The 17,152-nt window shown below is 40.8% G+C and overlaps 1 long non-coding RNA gene across 8 annotated transcripts in view; it reads left to right on the forward strand.

Moving 5' to 3' along the window:
- LOC109263954 (uncharacterized) overlaps window positions 1-17,152 on the forward strand; it is an 80,815-nt gene that overhangs the window by 46,244 nt on the left and 17,419 nt on the right. For 5 of the 8 annotated variants that reach the window (XR_002078500.2, XR_002078499.2, XR_002078496.2 and 2 more), the window contains 3 exons: window positions 905-1,081; window positions 7,618-8,011; window positions 9,739-12,214. This is a non-coding gene — a long non-coding RNA (uncharacterized LOC109263954). Of the gene's footprint in view, window positions 1-904; window positions 1,082-7,617; window positions 8,012-9,080; window positions 9,157-9,738; window positions 12,215-17,152 lie in introns of those variants that run through there. The other 3 variants (XR_002078502.2, XR_002078506.2, XR_002078501.2) reach the window with 3 other exon arrangements.

Here is a 17,152-nt window from a genome sequence, read left to right on the forward strand (position 1 = left end):
TTGACTGATTCAATGAGGCCCACCTACATTATAATCTCCTTTACTTAAAGTCAGCTGATTTTAGATATCCATCATGTCTACAAAATACCTTTATAGCTACATATAGATTTAACATACAATTTAATAACTGAGTACCATAGGCTAGTCAAGTTGACACATAAAACTAATCATCACACGTGATCATCCCTTGGTCCAAGTACTGGTGCAACAGAGGAATTGGGGACTGTGATTGGAATAGTTTGGGTCATTTTCCTACCCATATGGTGCACATAAGTGGGGACTCAGTTAATAGAAATGGATTTAGTATATATATGAACACCTATAAACCCATTACCCACCCTCAGGGGTTTATCCATGAGTACGCCCTTGTATTCAGGCCCTTAGTGAGTTGGATGATGTCCACTCACACTGGTGAGGGCCATCTTCTTTACTCAGCATACCAACTCAAATGTTAACCTCTTCTGGAAACACTATTATAGACGCACCCCAAAGTAATGTTTTACCAGCTATCTGAGCATCCCTTAGCCCAGTCAAGTTGACACAAAACATTAACCACCACAGCAGTGATAAGTCTCAGAAGAAATTACAAAGGAAGACTATGATGGAGAATGGCTTGTGGGGGTTGAGGAACTTAGACTGAGTGGGAGACTGCTTCCCTGGGGCATGTTTGAGTCATGATGGGAAAAACAAAAAAGAGTTTCCCAAGTAAAGATATGGAGAATCTATGGACAACCGCCTAGCCTATCTCCATTTCCATGTGAATATATATGTATGTAAGCGGATCACTCATTGTTCGGCCTCCTTGTATCTTTTTCTTACATGTTGTCTGGACTCGCAGTTTTTTAGGAACATTAGATTTAGCTCCCATACTGATGGCATTTACTGGGTTCATTTTTTTTTTAAGTTCATACTCCTAAAGGAGATAACCCGATTGGCCCAGCTCCTGCCTCCTCAATATGCTGACTACCCAATGAGTTCACTGCTGTTGGTCATATGCACCACTTTTAGTCTGCTCAGCAATGGAAGATGTGGAGAAGATCTCATGTTCAGAATGGACTGTGCATTCAGCAGGATGGTACAGGTGAGCTGTTTTAGCTGAAGAGTGTTCTTGGGTGCAAGCACCATAACTGAAATATCTGAAGTAAGCACCTACTATGTGTCTGCTACCATATTAGAGATGAATAAGACATGAAGTTCACAAGTTCACATCTAGTGGGAGACTCTACATGGCATCGCTTTCAACACGAATATGTCTTGACCTCCCTAGTTGCCCCAGTGTCTTCTTTATACATTATTATCCTGTTCCCTCTTCCCTTTACTGCTTCTATGTCTGCATATCTATCCTATTCTACTGGAAATGGGATATTCCATGGTATAAGTGAATTGCCCAAAGTCAAGATCTTCTAACTTTCAGCCCAAGGCTATTTAAAGGGTAGTTTACAGACGTGCAACATTGCTTGGGACATGTGAGAAACACAAATTATTAGACTCACTGAATCAAGTTCATCAAGATATGAGACTTACTGAATTATGTTCCCTGGGGGTGGGGCCCAGGAATCTCTTTTACTACGCTCTCCAGGTGACTCAGTCACTGCCAAAGTTGGGGAATCACTGTTTTAGGCTACTCATCTTTGCCTACTCCACAATGCTGGGTATAGGTAAACTTTGGTTTGATCATTTCATTGTCCCAAACTGTCTCAGAAGAACTTCTTCAAAGATTTTGAGTGCTCTGTTCTGGGTTGTAAGGCATTCCATCACACCAGCCAATCAGCATCTGCATTGCCCTAAGCTGATGGTTCTCAGCTGGGGATGATTTTGTCCCACAGGGGACGATGTCGATAAACATTTTTGGTTGTCACAACTTGGGTGTGGGTGACACTACTGGCATCTAGTAAGCCAAGGCCAGAGATGCTGCAAGCATCCTATACAGTGCACAGGACGGCTCCTCACAACAAAAAATTATCCAGCCAAGAATATCAATATTGTTGGGGGTGACAAACTCTGCCCTAGAGGATCCTAAACAATTGATAACCACGATGCCTCAAGATGACATTTTGACCTGTTTTTCTCCTCCTCCACTGCTCAAGTTATTAATAGCCACTTGGAAATGGCTTAGTTTGCTTGCTAGGCAGAGAAGTGTTCTGATTTTGAACTTGATTCAGCAAAAGAAACTGCCACTTGATAGTGGAACCACAATATATCACTCCACAGGCTTCCATCGTCTTCCTCTTCTTTTTTTTTCTCAACATTTGGAATGTGTCAATAGCACTATTAATAGTTCACATAGGCATGTTATACATTTAATAAAATGCATGGCCTTTGAAAGTCATAATGTCCCCACCAGGACTTGTATATGATACCATATAATTTTTCTTGAAACTGGGATCTGGCTTAGAGAATGACTTCAATTTGTTTTCCAGAAACATGTGACACAAATCACTATTTCACTGGCTCTGATCACCAGACCATTGCTGGCCAGCAATAAATGTTTCCCAGGCTATAAACATTTTACTACGGAAAGTTCTTATTTTAAAAGCTATAAACTGACACGGCGACCCTCAACAGGCAATGAAACTTACAACATTACTTGTTGAAGTTCTAATTTTTACTGTACTTTAGCAATAACACAAATAATTGGATTGAGAAAATATACGTTAAATAATGCCTGTCTTAGCATGGTCTTCCCCAAAGCAGAATCCGAGGTGAAGGTTTATGATGGATGAGTAGTTTTATCTGAGAATTTGATTGCAAGGGATGAGGAAGGGACGGGGGAAGGAGGGAAATCTCACACAAGCCTGCATCAGAAGTTGGCCACCCAATGGACGACCGGTCACTTCATAGCATGAGTCCTTGGGAAAACCTATAAAACGTATCGCAGAATCATTGGTCTAGATAAGCAAGGGGAAAGCTTTTGTGTGCTAGCTGCTGGTCTCATCAGTCAGGGTTGTTTTACAAGATGTCTGCTTCCCCAAATATCATTTGTGAGTGGTAATTGTTCTAGAGATGCTGAAGGATAGGAACCGAGAGGGGCCTGAAACAAGAAAATATTAGGCTGCACCTGTAAGGAACTTGTTTTTTTTTTTTTTTAATTTTTTTTTTAACGTTCATTTATTTTTGAGACAGAGAGAGACAGAGCATGAACGTGGGAGGGTCGGAGAAGAGGGAGACACAGAATCGGAAACAGGCTCCAGGCTCTGAGCGGTCAGCACAGAGCACGACACGGGGCTCGAACTCGCGGACCGCGAAATCATGACCTGAGCCGAAGTCGGCCGCTTAACCGACTGAACCACCCAGGCGCCCCAAATGGCATATTTAAATTAGGTTGAGTTTGGGGCGCCTGGGTGGCCCAGTCGGTTAAGCGTCCGACTTCGGCTCAGGTCACCATCTCGCGGTTCGTGAGTTCGAGCTCCACGTCGGGCTCTGTGCTGACCGCTCAGAGCCTGGAGCCTGCTTTGGATTCTGTGTCTCCCTCTCTCTCTGTCCCTCTCCTGCTCTCTCTCTCTCTCTCTCTCTCTCTCTCAAAAATAAATAAACATTAAAAAATTTTAAATTAGGTTGAGTCATATTACCCATACATGTGAAATAAATGTATGATGAATATGTATTTGTCTGAGGCATGTCCTATACATCCATATGTATCTATGTACTTATCAATATACACCCCTGTAAGTATAGGTACATGCAGGGCACATACACACACGGTACTCATATACATGTGCAAATATAATTAATAAGTATATAATTCAAATAAGTATTAAGGCACACATTAAATACTTACATAATATTTTATAATGATAATAGAGATTTTCAATATTTTTCTTACCTACAGCTTTGTGTTGCCTATGAAGTATGGTCACTCTCATTAATTTGAAGAGAATTACCATTTGACATTGAAATGTATGACTGTACTTCCTTTATCTTAAGTTTACTTATTTATTTTCAGAGAGAGAGAGGGAGGGAGGGAGGGTCAGCGAGGGAGAGAGAATTGCAAGCAGGTTCCGGCTCAGTGCAGAGCCCGACGCAGGGCTCAAACTCACAAACTATGAGGTCAAGACCTGAGCCTTCAAACCAAGAGTCAGACGTTTGACGGACTGAGCCTCCCAGGCGCCCCTGGCTGTACTTCCTATTGGGAGTCCATGGCAAAGTGTGTCTTTCTAGGGGGTGTTATCTTCCTGTATTCTTTGGCTAAGATATTGAATATGGACTCTTCCTTCTGCTTAGAGTTAAAATCTGACTACTTCTGTTTAAACTCTGCCTATACAACACACTAGTTGTGACCCTGGGCAGGTTGTTTAACTGTTCTGGGCTCCAATTTCCTCACCAGTAAGATGGACACAATAATAGCACCTACTTCATGAGATTATTATGGGAACAAATGAGTTGAACTTGAAAATACTGAGGTTGGGCTTGGTTCATAGTAGTCGTTCCTAGCGTCTTAAGTAGTCATAGCTAATAAATGTTAGCATTAATTACTTTTACACGTGCATACCAAAACTGTGTGGAAGGAGATGGAAGAAAAGATAGGATGGAATTAGTTGGTCTTCTTTTCTTGGGTCATTTCCCACCAATAAGCAATCTCCAATATATTCGCAAGCTGAGCAAACACTTTAAATTGCGTGTCTTTTGTTTATTTGGTTTTTAAGTACTTTGCTTCTCCTAAGTTTTGTTCAGAGATAAGCTTGTAACGTGTTTTAGGGAGCATTTTGTGTGTCATTTGAGAATTGCTGAGTCAGACGAGGAAGTTACTGAATGGATCAGAGCCATTTAAAATAAAAATCCAAGAACTGTTAAAGACAAACATGTGTTCAGTAACTCCCGATGAGTGGAGTGGAGCTCACACTTGCATCCATGCGGCCAGAGGACAGGGAAAGTGTCAGATAAGACAAATCAGAGATGTTCCCTACATACCTACTCACGCTAAGTCCTGTGCTAAGATAGTATGTGCAAAGCTAGGTAGGAGAGTTCCTAACACAAGGAACTCACAGCCTAGTAACCCTGCTACTTTGTGTTTATACCAAAAGTATAAAACAAGTATATGAACCAAATGTACGGACCTGTTTTAGGTTTCAAATGAAACAAAATCAATCAATCAGTAGATGTTTTGTCTAAGTGGTCTCAGTATAAATTTAGCCAAACGAATGACTTGTACGAAAATATGATCCAAGGAGGATTATATGGGGTTTCAGAACTCGTTCTTAAGAATGTCCTGGTTCCAGTTCATTATTAGACATAGAGGGCTATCGGGAGCCATATGTAGGCTATGCTCTGCTCCTACAGAGAAGGAACAATAGTCTAGTCTTAGTTCTTGAGAATGAAGGAGGATGTGAAGAAGATCCCAGAGGGGGATGGGAAAGAGGATTGGAACAGAGTAAAAGTTCTAGGGCCCTTACAACCGAAACACTTACATTCCGTCTGTCTGAGGCAAGAAACATCAAATTAACTGAGTACCTACTATGTGCCAGCTAGCCGACCTCTTTATACATTTCCAAAGTGAGATCTTTAACACTGCAGAAGGTTAAGTCAGCAATCTTTAAGAGATCGATAAGATAATACAATAAGTAGTTAGAGCGGAATTGTAACCCCTGCTTGCCCAACATTCACATCATGAGATTGCCTTTTCTGTAGGCGTGAAAGAGTGAACACCAGCTTGCCAAATACGCAACGGCCTTTTAGATCCAGCTGGTCAATGACAGGGTGAGGCCATCAGCAGTGACTTGGGGTCAGCCATTTTTTGAGCCCTGACACTGACAAAAAAATGCGCTGGACGTACCATGAGCTTGACAGGGCACGCAAAACAGCTGAAACCAATTAGAGACATAAACTAGGATTTTCTGGCCAACTCCAAAATAAGTAAATTGTACACATAGCCATCCACAACTTGGAGTGGGAACCATTTATTGAATCAAGTAATTGCCTCTCAGTGTCTGTAGCAAGTTAACTACCTAAGGAAAATGAGACAAAAACCACCCTGAATGAAATGCATCTGTTTATCCCATCAAGCAGACTTTTAATTGTATGTCCCTCTGCCAAATTTCTTTGACATTTAAAGGTTGGTGGTCAATTCTATACTAAAGACTCATGTTGACAAAAGCTTACATAAGACAAAGAAATGAACTACTAATGGTAAATAATGTTAAGAGAAAACAGAAGAGTGGGGATAAGGCAGTGCATATTCTCTCTGTCTTCTATATAATATTGGGCCAAGCCCACAATGCCTTCTTTCCAGAAGTACTGGGGAGGGAACAGAGCTGTTTCATCGGAATCCTAGTCTGTCACTGCTCTGTAACCTTGGGGAGACCCTCAACCTCTCTGCTCCAACTTTCCTCATTCAGAGGTAATTAGTAGTCATTTGTACACTTTGTACATGGCAGAAATTTTTACATGCATAACCTCATTTACTTACTGTATGCATTCTCCCACAAATTCTGTCACGATGATGATACTGTCCCTGCATTTCAGGTAAAGAAACTAAGGTTTAGAGAATTTTTTGCTCCAGGTTATGATGAGAACCCAGGTCAACCAACCTCAGATTCCATGCACTGCCCATCAGAGTGTGTTGGTTCTCGCCACTCTGATAAAATCCAGTTTTTCTCATTTCAAAGTAAGGAGCAATCAGCTGTTAAGACTGTCCAAACTTGACTTTCTTCTTAGTGAACTTTGCGCCACCAGCATCAGTCAACTATTTTGATTTAACTCCCCCCCCCCCCCCACCATGATATGGAACATTACAGCCTTTGATTCTATGTTCTAAACTTTCTCTTTTTTCCATTCTGCACCCCACGGCCTTAGTTCTGAGACTGTCTCCTAGATCTATACAAGAGTCTTTCCTGGCCACTGCTCCTTCCACAACCTCCTCTAATCTATTCTCTTCATGCTGCTGACTGCTTGGCTTTCTGGATTAGGACTCTGTCTGCTGTGAGAAACCCTTGAATTACTTTCCTCCACCCTCCCAAGGCAGGTGTCACACAGCCACTTGTCATCTCCTCCCAGCCCCAACCAATAAGTCAGCTGCCCCCAGTTCTCCAGGCATCCTGTGCTTCTCCATGCCTCTGGGTGGTTATCTCTGCCTGGAACCCTGGTGTCCCTTTATCCAAGAACAGACTTCATTCTTGAAATCTCAGCTAGTCCTCAGGATGTTCTTTCCCCTCGTTCTCCTCCTTACTAGCACCCCATCTCTCCTTCTGCACGGATCTATTACAGGCCCATGATTGTCAATTCACAAGGGTTACAGCGAAGGGTTCCCTGAAACTGATAAACAAGGGAAGAAAAATGATTCTCTGGGAGTTAGACCTCAAAACCAACACATAAAGGATCAAAGCAGCTAAGTGCAAAGTCATCTTAAGGAAACAAAATATTTCCCAAGCTTGGAAGATTAGGCTATAATAAATCTGAAACCCTAGGGGCAGGATTTGCTTCAGAATTCAGATTATTTTTTGTGATACAAGACAGACACCACATGTTATATAATACCCTTAGCATAATGCACCATGAACATTTTCAATATTTGTGTAATGGAAGTATGAGTCTCACACTAGGAACATAAATGAAGATTATAAATAGCTTCATGTTATTTCAGGTCATATTCTCCCTAAACTTCCTACACCTTTTGTTTTTCAGAGATTTTGGTATTTCAGAATTGCGGATAATGGAATGCAGATGTGAATATCTCTAAAGAAAGAAAGACTCAATCATAGAGGGGAGAAGTGAGCCATGGAAGTGTAGAAAAGGGAGAAGCATGGAGAACATGTGAGCAGTGACCAGTCCAGCACTACCCAGCAAGAGGCAGGATTTATTATATTCTGATTCCATTGTCAAGGCCAGCATTGTAAAAAGAAAGAAAGAAGTGCTGAGCTCTCTCAACTGAGATCACTAAACAGTTGGCTCATTTGAACAGTATTTTTCTACTCTTGTACTCCCCAAGCCACTGGACAATTATCAATCTTGGCATATATAAAATATCTGCAGAAGAGAATAATCTTTTCACAACTTTGGGTTCCTACTTCTGTAATATGTATGTGTGTGTATATACATAAATATATATGTATATGTTAAATTAATACTCTGACCCTGTGGTTTTACATATCAGTCCGGCCCTGGGAGATATATTCATTCCTCCCTCTGTTTATTCATTTATTTGTCAAGTATGTACTAAGCCTCTTGATGAGCAGTTGACTCAAAGCCTAGCCTTGGACCACACACAGAAATGTGCTGATGTAATGGATGTGATTGCCCTGTGAGGTTTGCTAAGAGTCATGCTCCTGGTGTTTCCATAACATTTCAGGCTTAGCCTCCCTGGGTGGAGGCACCTGGGAAGTTTCTTCCGCTATTTAACTTTCTACAGTAATCACATTTATTTTCTTTATAATAGGTTAGTAATTATTTCCCAGTTTTCAAAGTGCAAGTAATGTTACTTTTTTTGAAAGTGTCCTTAACTAAGAAGTGATTTGATCTTCACTTCTGCCTTCCCTGGACTGTCAAGAACACAAAACTCGAAACCTTATGCAGTCCACGGTGTCATTGGAGAGGGTTCAGGAGATGAGGGGAGGGGTTTGGCAGTCTGACTTCCAAACCCAAGAATTAAAGATCCCTGTTTGTTATCACTGTCACCACCATATAATGCCACTGTCCCTCTGACTTTTCATTGTCTCTCGGCTGACTGCCAAGGCTTGTGAGGTCCCACGCAGGAGGATGGGTTTCCATTAAGAACATTCTCATTCCTCTTATTTAGGAAGCCAAGTCTGGGACACCAAGTGCCCAGTCCTTGAAGAACCCACCCCCTCACTAGCCATTTAGTCCAAAGTCTGTTAGACTGGATGGAAAAGAAGTTGTAATCTCCTTTGCTCATCTTAATGCTAAGGAGCTACTTTTCTTTGAAATCCTTAAAAACACAAATTTCCCCACCTACCACCCTTGGAAAAGAAATCCAAATTCTCTCAAGGGATCTAGAAGCCTCAAAGACTCAGGGAAATTTCTATATTCAAACATGATCTATTCTTTTCATGTCTTAGGGGAAATAAACCTGAAAAGAGTATTTAATTTATTTATTTGCCTGGAAATATTATTTCTATTTATGATCCCAGCAGGAAACATCTGGCATAGTCAAATCAGGATAATTTGAAGAAGACAATTAAAGGACTGTTTACAAAGGTATAGCCGGTATGTTGGGAAATTACAAGGTGCATTAGTTATTTATTGCTGCATAACAAATTGCCTCCCAAGCTAGAAGCTCAAAACAAGTATTTATTACCTCATAGTTTCTGTGGTCAGGAACTCAGGCACAGTTTAGGTAGTTATCTGTGGCTCAAGGTCTCTTGTGAGATTACAGTCAAGCTATTAGCTAGTACTGTGGTCTCATCTGAAAACTTGACTGGGGACAAACATGTTCCTTTCAAACTCACATAGTTGTGGACAGGCCTTGCTTCCATGTCGTGACGCCATAAGGCTGTTCTGGGGCATAACAGTTGGCTTCCCCCAAGCATGTGATTCAAGTGAGAATGGCCAAGACAGAATTCATAGCCTTTTCATAACTTCATCTCAAAAGTGTCATCTTAGCTCTCCTGTGTATTCTGGTAGAAGTGAGTCAATAAATCCAGCCCACATTTAAGAAGAGGGGATTATACAAGGGTGTGATTACTGGGAAACAGAATCCCTGGGAACCATCTTGGAGGCTGCCTACCCCAATAAATGGATTGTGAAGTCTTCCAGGGTTAGTTACAGATGAACTGTTTTCATCCCCAGGGCAAAGAGGCAAGGGCAGAGAGCAGTCTACATAACTTGGAAGGATAGTGTCGTGTGGAGAGGGCAGACTTGAGAGACACTGTGCCCTTGGGCCAATGGAACAGACATCTCCAGATGACCCCATAGAGAGGAAGCAGAGGTAATAAATACCTTGACTTCTTGCTTTTCTCTCCTTCCATCTCTTGGTGGGCCACTAGACTAGCAGAACCCAATCAGATGCCATGAAGCAAGGGAGCACATTGATGTGGTCCATACAAGTCAGCCTGCCAGAGCAGAGAGTGCGTCTGGATGGGTAAATAGCAAATATTGTCACATTATGCTCTAGTAGCTGGCAAATTTCCCATCAAGGACTTTCACATTCTGGGGAATCTTTATTTAAAAGGTTCACTTGAAGGGCACCTGGGTGGCTCAGTGGGTTGAGTGTCCAACTCTTGATTTTGGCTCAGGTCATGATCTCAGGGTTCCTGCTCCGAGTTCCTGCTAAGTTTGAGTCCTGCATCTGGCTCCATACTGACAGTGTGGGGCCTGCTTGGGATTCTTTCTTTCTCCCTCTCTCTCTGGACCTCCCCCATCCTCGCTCACACACACACACACACACACACACACATACACACACACACACACTCTCTCTCCCTCTTTCTCTCTCTCTCTCTCTAAATAAATAAATAAGAAAAAAAGGTTCATTTGAATTATTATTTGTTTTCTAAGCCTGATTGATCTTAACAACTACATTACAGATTTTTAGTCAGTGAGGAAAGGCTCACCTTTGTCTTTGAATACCCTGCATAACTTTGCCTGTGCCGAACAAGGGCTCTTAAAAATCACCGCCATAGTATTTGAGAGCTGGAAAGATCCTTAGATATTATTTAGTAAACACTCATTTTAGGGATGAGAAAATTGCTGAGATGTTAACTGGATTGCTTAAGATCACACAATGCTAAGCCCACATGTCCCAACACTATCTATAATTTACTAATTCCTGAATAGTAATGATAATGACGGTAACAAATTGCAAGTGCACAACATTTTCAAGTTTACAAAGAGCTTCCACCCACATCATCTTATTTGAATCTCACAATAATCCTGAGATACTGGGAAGGTAGATGTTATTATTTCCAATTTACGAGTAAGAAAGTGACCTACATAGATATTAGCTATTTTCAGCAGAGCAAAAAGTGATATAATAGGCATCAAAAACAATCCAGACACTTGAGGCTTTTGGGATTCACCTGTTCAGTCTCATCCGATAGATTCATCTCTTCTAATTGACTAAGACAGGCTACGAAATGAGGGGCTGCTCATTGAGAAACCAAGGTTGGACCTTCCTATATGAAGATGGTGAGTGCAGACTGAGTAGATCTCAGGGAACATTCTAAGAAGAGAAAGGCAGTAAAGCAGCCCCACTAAGGGCCTTCCTTGTCTACCACTGAAGGAGCCGTTCCTGGGCTTCCTGGTGACATCCCTATAGCATTCTCCAAGAAATGGAGCTTCTATCTTTCAGGAGAATCTACACAATGAGCATTCACATAGGAAAAACCCAGGGGGCAAGAGGAGGGTCTTCGGTAGACTTGGGTAAACTAGGTGGAATGTGAAGCCTATACTACTTTGCTAGTTATTATTGCTATGTAACAATTCCCCAAACTTAGTAGGCTTTAAGACAACAACCCTTCATATTACAGCTCACAATTTCATGGGTCAAGAATTCAGTCAAAATTCTGCTGGGCTGTTCTTTTGTTTCACATGGTCATGACGGGGCTGCTCCAGTGATATTCAGCTGGTCTGGTCGGGAAGGGTCAAGAGACTTCAGTCACACAGCAAGGGTTTTGGTGAGGGTGTCTTGAAAGCTTAGCTCACCTCTGCCTCTCTGTAGCTTCGGGGCCCTCTAGGAGATTTCTCCAGTAGGGTAGTTGAGTTTTATACATGCCCACTCACCTTCTGAAGACTTAGAAAGCAGTTTTAGCCTTTTCTTCAAGGCTAGCTCCAGAACTGACGTAGCATTAGTTTGGCTGTCCAGTTTTGGTCAGTGAAGTCAAGGAGTGGTTCAACAGATCTCACCACTTGGTGGGAAAAGAGACAAAGGTTTATTGCCATCTTTAATCTGGCATAATTCTCACACAAACTTCTCTCATTTCCCCACTGTTTTTCATGCTTATTCCCCATTACAACGTTTTTACAATTATAATCTGAAGGAAATATTAAGGACATGGGCTGGAGGTAGTTTTCAACCTGGGGAACATATATTTGATGATGCAAATTGCAACATCACTTGGGGAGACAGGTTGGGATCATTGATCTCTGTAGTGTGACTGGCATGTATCTTGCTTCACCAACCTGGGTTTAAATGACAGAATGTATTCATAACATTAAATAAGGTGTTCTTGATTCTCCTAACCACCTACTCGTCTTGCAATTGTTTACAGATTTCTCCCTCCCAGATATATTTTTTTAATTTTTTAAGGTTTTATTTATTTTTGAGACAGAGCATGAGCAGGGGAGGGGCAGAGAGAGAAAGGGAGACACAGAATCTGAAGCAGGCTCCAGGCTCTGAGCCATCAGCACAGAGCCTGATGCGGGGCTTGAACTCACAGACTGTGAGATCATGACCTGAGCTGAAGTCGGACGCTTACCCAACTGAGTCACCCAGGCGCCCCCCTCCCAGATATTTTAAGAGTCCCCAGGCCTGCTTCCCTATGTTTGATGCTCACATCTCTGTGCCAGGAGCTGGGGTTTGTCCCTCTGAACAGGATTCTGCAGGAGAGGCTACTGCTGTCTGTCTCTGGTCTCAGTTCTTATTCACCTCCATTCGCCACCTGCCATGGCATCTTGGGACACATTATTAAGGAAATTCATTGCTATCATTTCAATTCCCATGGTGCTGTGAGAGAATGATCCTCCCTCTCCAAGTGCAAAGGACAAAGGTTCCTCATTTTTTATTCTCATACAAGTTGGGTCCCACTGAGAAGTTGCCCAAGTGCCCAGTATTGTCATACATTTTATTCACCTACACAGAGCCAGGTACCGCAGTCACTCAGGTAGCCAGGGAAGCTGGCATTGGATAAGTTCCAGCACCTGCCTGGCCGCATGTCATATCTAGATCCCCAATCCAGCCCATTGCTCAGACGATTGTGCTACCTATGGGACAAAGTATAAATCTCCCTTTTTCTTACGGTATCTTCTCTCCCAGGGTTGCCATGGGCCAGCTCCCCTCCTGGATTCTGCTAGAACTGGCCATCCCCACTTTCTTATTCCCCTCCCTGTAATTTACCACGTAGGTCTCCATGCGTTCATAGGGTTCCTGACCTTTTTTTTTCTTTACTTCTCCCTGGGGACTTCTCTCAGGCCCTTAATAAATATAAACAGATACATGATATGTGTATGCATGTTTGGAGGTGAGAAGCATCTTTGCTCCAGTGCCTGTCACCCAAGAACTCTGGATTCCTGGGTTCTAGTCAAACCATATATTTCCCTATTTTCTCTGCCTTCCCCTTGCCTACAAACGTAATTTGGGAGAAAAACAAATTCCGAAAATATCCCAGGTGTAGAGATGTGCTCTTTCCTCTTTATCCCTCAAGGGACTAAACCAAATTGGCTGTCCCCCTGAGTCAATTCTGATTGGTTGGTTATGAACACAGATGGGCCCCTTTTGCTGCTTTTGCCCAGCCTGGGGTGGAAAAAGGGGTACAGGGGAGGAATTGTAGTATTAGGAGCTACCACCACCTCTAAGTATAATCACAGCACCTTGGGGTCCAGAGAATGTGCCAAGAACATGAGTTAGCAGGTGAGCTTGGTCCCTGTTACTTCTCTCCCACACATGGAGAGAGCATGAGAAGGGGCCCTAGCACACTGTAAACAGGCTTCTAATGCCAGTAGCCTGATAAATTTTATAAATAAAACCAGAGAATTCTGATTATGCATGAATCATCTGCATCTGATTTGTTTCATCAATATGTCAGTCCATGAGTTAGCTTTCCACGTTTTCGAGCTTTCATAGCACTGTAAATGCACTCAGTATCAGAAACTCTGGCATTCAGCACCCCAAGTCCCTTTTGCCTTGTGTTTATTTTGGTATCTTGCCCCAGCAACATCCTCTCTCACCTACGGGTCACTCAGCCTTGTGCAAACATCCCATCTTGGAAGCAAACTAGATTCTGCAGAACTCCCCGGCCGGAAAGGAAGGAAAGAAGGGGAAGCTGGTGGTAGTTTGAAAAGAAATACAAAGGTCTTTAAAACAACCTTGCCATAGCCCTCCCCGAAACCCCCTACTGTCCACCTGCTGAATATTCATTCCCTAGTAGGTTCCAATGAAACTTATCAATGTTGTTTTTACTTTTTTAGAAACAAAACAAATTATGTTCTTCCTTGTTATCAATACATGTTTGCAACAGGAATTGTGGGATTTCCAGATAAGCAAATGGAAAATGAAGAAAATATCAATATATAAATTTTATTAACATTTTGGTAAATGTTCTTCCATTTTTTTCTATGTAAATAACTATGAGTACATATGGTTCACACCATATACGTTTTGTAATGAGCCTTTTCATTTGATAGACTGCCTGAGTATCTTGTGTTTATATAAATAACCTTTAAGATCATCATTTAAAATTGATGTATAGTATTTCATTTTATGAAATAAATACACCATTTATAATCACCATAGATTATTTCACTACTTACGTACTGATAAAAATTTAGGTTGTTTTTATTTTTATACTCTTAAAAAATCCTATGTGGAAAATGTTTATAAATACATCTAAAAATGCATGCATCCATTTTTTCTTAAAATTAACTCCAGTTTCTTAAAACTCCTATCTGTGCTACTATTGAGTCTTAGAGTTTGCACATTTTTAGGAATTTTGATATGTAGTCTGAGTTCCCCTTAAAAGCAGGTTCTGTTTTTTTCTTAGGTAATAATAATATATACAATGCTCACATGGGCTTAAGGAACTTGATAGCAGTTATCAAACAGGTTCTCTTGCACAAATATCTCTTTAACAATGCTTGAAGAGACTCTTTAACTTTAGGAATTTGTAATAGAACAAAAAGATTAATTGCCAGAGTGGGACTCATATGAAGTTTACTATAGCAATTAAGCAGAGTCATGCAAATTAAGAGAGATGTATTTTAAAATATTTATTATATTTATTTTAATCTTATAATGATAATATATGATTACTGTAGAAGATTATTTTATGTATACAGGAAATTATATTAAATTTACTCATAAGCCCATCATGCCTAGAAGACCGCTGTTCAGATCAGATACATGAACTACACATCTTTTATATTTAGCCTTCTATTTTGCTCTTTTTCATTCAATGCTTTAGCAGTAGCATTTTGTCACATCGTCAACTCCATTTGAAAACATGCCGTTGATTGCCAGAAATCATATAAAAACGACTCTATGGAAAATATCATAATTAAAAAAATCTTTCTCTTACTCTTGGACATCAGGAATGTCTAGAAATTTATCATAAATATCGCTGGGATGAACATCTTCGTACACTGGTCTTTTTTCAGGTCTATGATTATAGCTTTCACCTTGGGTGAAATTATAGGATCAAAGGCATGCTGTTTTAAAAATCTCTTGGGGGCGCCTGGGTGGCTCGGTCGGTTAAGTGTCCGACTTCGGCTCAGGTCATGATCTCACGGTCTGTGAGTTCGAGCCCCGAGTCAGGCTCTGTGCTGACAACTCAGAGCCTGGAGCCTGTTTTGGATTCTGTGTCTCCCTCTCCCTCTGCCCCTCCCCTGTTCACGCTCTGTCTCTCTCTGTCTCAAAAATAAATAAAAAATAAAAAATAAAAAAAAAAATCTCTTGAAATACTCATTTAAATTTTTTTTCAGAAAGGTATTACTAATTCACTAAATTGCTTTCCAACAAGGTTTGATCAATTTATACTCCCAACCTCACTAGTGGGTCAACTGCACACAGTTGAATACCCTTGAACTCGTAAATCCAGTACCTCTGCTAGCAAAAAAAAAAAAAAAAAAAAAAAAGAATTTTGTTTTAATTAGTATTTTTTATTCATACGGATATTGAAAATTTATTTCAAATAAATGTTTCTTTTAAATTATTGGTCAGATTTTTGGCATATAAGCAAATACAATGATCAGTCATATACCCATTGTTTAGATTCAACAATGGCCAACATTTTATCCTTATGTGCTTTATCTACTCTCATGAATGTTCCAAGGTCCTTCATCACAATTCCCCATTAGCCTGAGTTCAGGGCCACCAGATCTCAAGTCTGTTTGCAACGTTTTCCTAGCCAGGTGTGACCGTCTCCTTCTGGTGGATGCCTGGTTGATACGTATGACACGTTCAACCTCCTTCTATGTAGTCCCCGTCCAACTGGATACTGAGGGGAGTGCTCTGGAGTAGTCTGTGCTGTTTTTGGATTTATTTCCCAGCCTCAACGTCAACTGACCTGTGGTTTCAGCATCCTCGTCATGCTGTAGAAGCAGGCCCTGCATGACTCTATTTGTTCTCAATGTTGATTTTTCAAGAATGTGAGAAAAGGTCAAAATTTAAGCAGCCATTTTCCTATGAGAACCTGGAAACTAAGATCTTTTTACTGGTTCTTAAACGTCCTTTGCACATGAAGAGGATTGGCCAGACGTAACAAATAGGATTGTGCTTATTGTCTCCTTTTACATTTTGCTAAAATTTTAAGCCATCAGCTTTTTAAATGTTTATGTCAAATTAATGAGCACTTTTTTTTGTGACATTTTCCAGTTTTTACATTGTGGGAGTAAGCATTTCCTATTCAGAGATTGCATAAATATTTGGCTGTAGTATCTGCTGATTTTTATCTATCTGTATTATTTTTAATCATTTAAAGTATCTGCAGTACGTTTGGTCTACAGAGCAGAGTGATAATCTTTAGAGTTTTTTTTCCCCCAAGTAGGTATTTTTTCACACACTTGTAAAATAAACAATTGTTTCTTCAGTGACTTATGATAATCTTTTTACTGTATATGAAGTTCTTATCAATGTGTATCAGGTCTATTTCAGGGACATGCATTCTGTTGCAAAGTTATTGATTATGGCATTGTTTATAATAGTGTAAAGGGGGGGGAACTTCGGTTTTAGCGAAGTAATTATGTTATAGATACATAATGTTAATACTCTATTACAGTTGGTTTGTACACTCAGGAGTTCTTTGGTGCAATCTGAAACTGGTCTGGATGCAGAGGGCAATCTCCCCAATTGCCTGGGCCCAGCTTGCAGTCAGTCAGTCAGAGCTCGTATCCTCTCCGTTACTTCCTCCCATAGTTACAAAGGTGATGTTATTGAAGCATATGTACTGATATAGAAAGTTGTTTGCATTATATTGTCAGAGAACAAATGTAGGTTTTGTATTCATGTCTACATGTCTGTAGGTATAACTATAAATTTTAAAACATTTATTTT

This window comes from Panthera pardus, unplaced genomic scaffold (assembly GCF_024362965.1).
Source record: "Panthera pardus isolate Hobbes unplaced genomic scaffold, ASM2436296v1 HiC_scaffold_8, whole genome shotgun sequence".
Taxonomy (NCBI): Eukaryota; Metazoa; Chordata; class Mammalia; order Carnivora; family Felidae; genus Panthera; species Panthera pardus.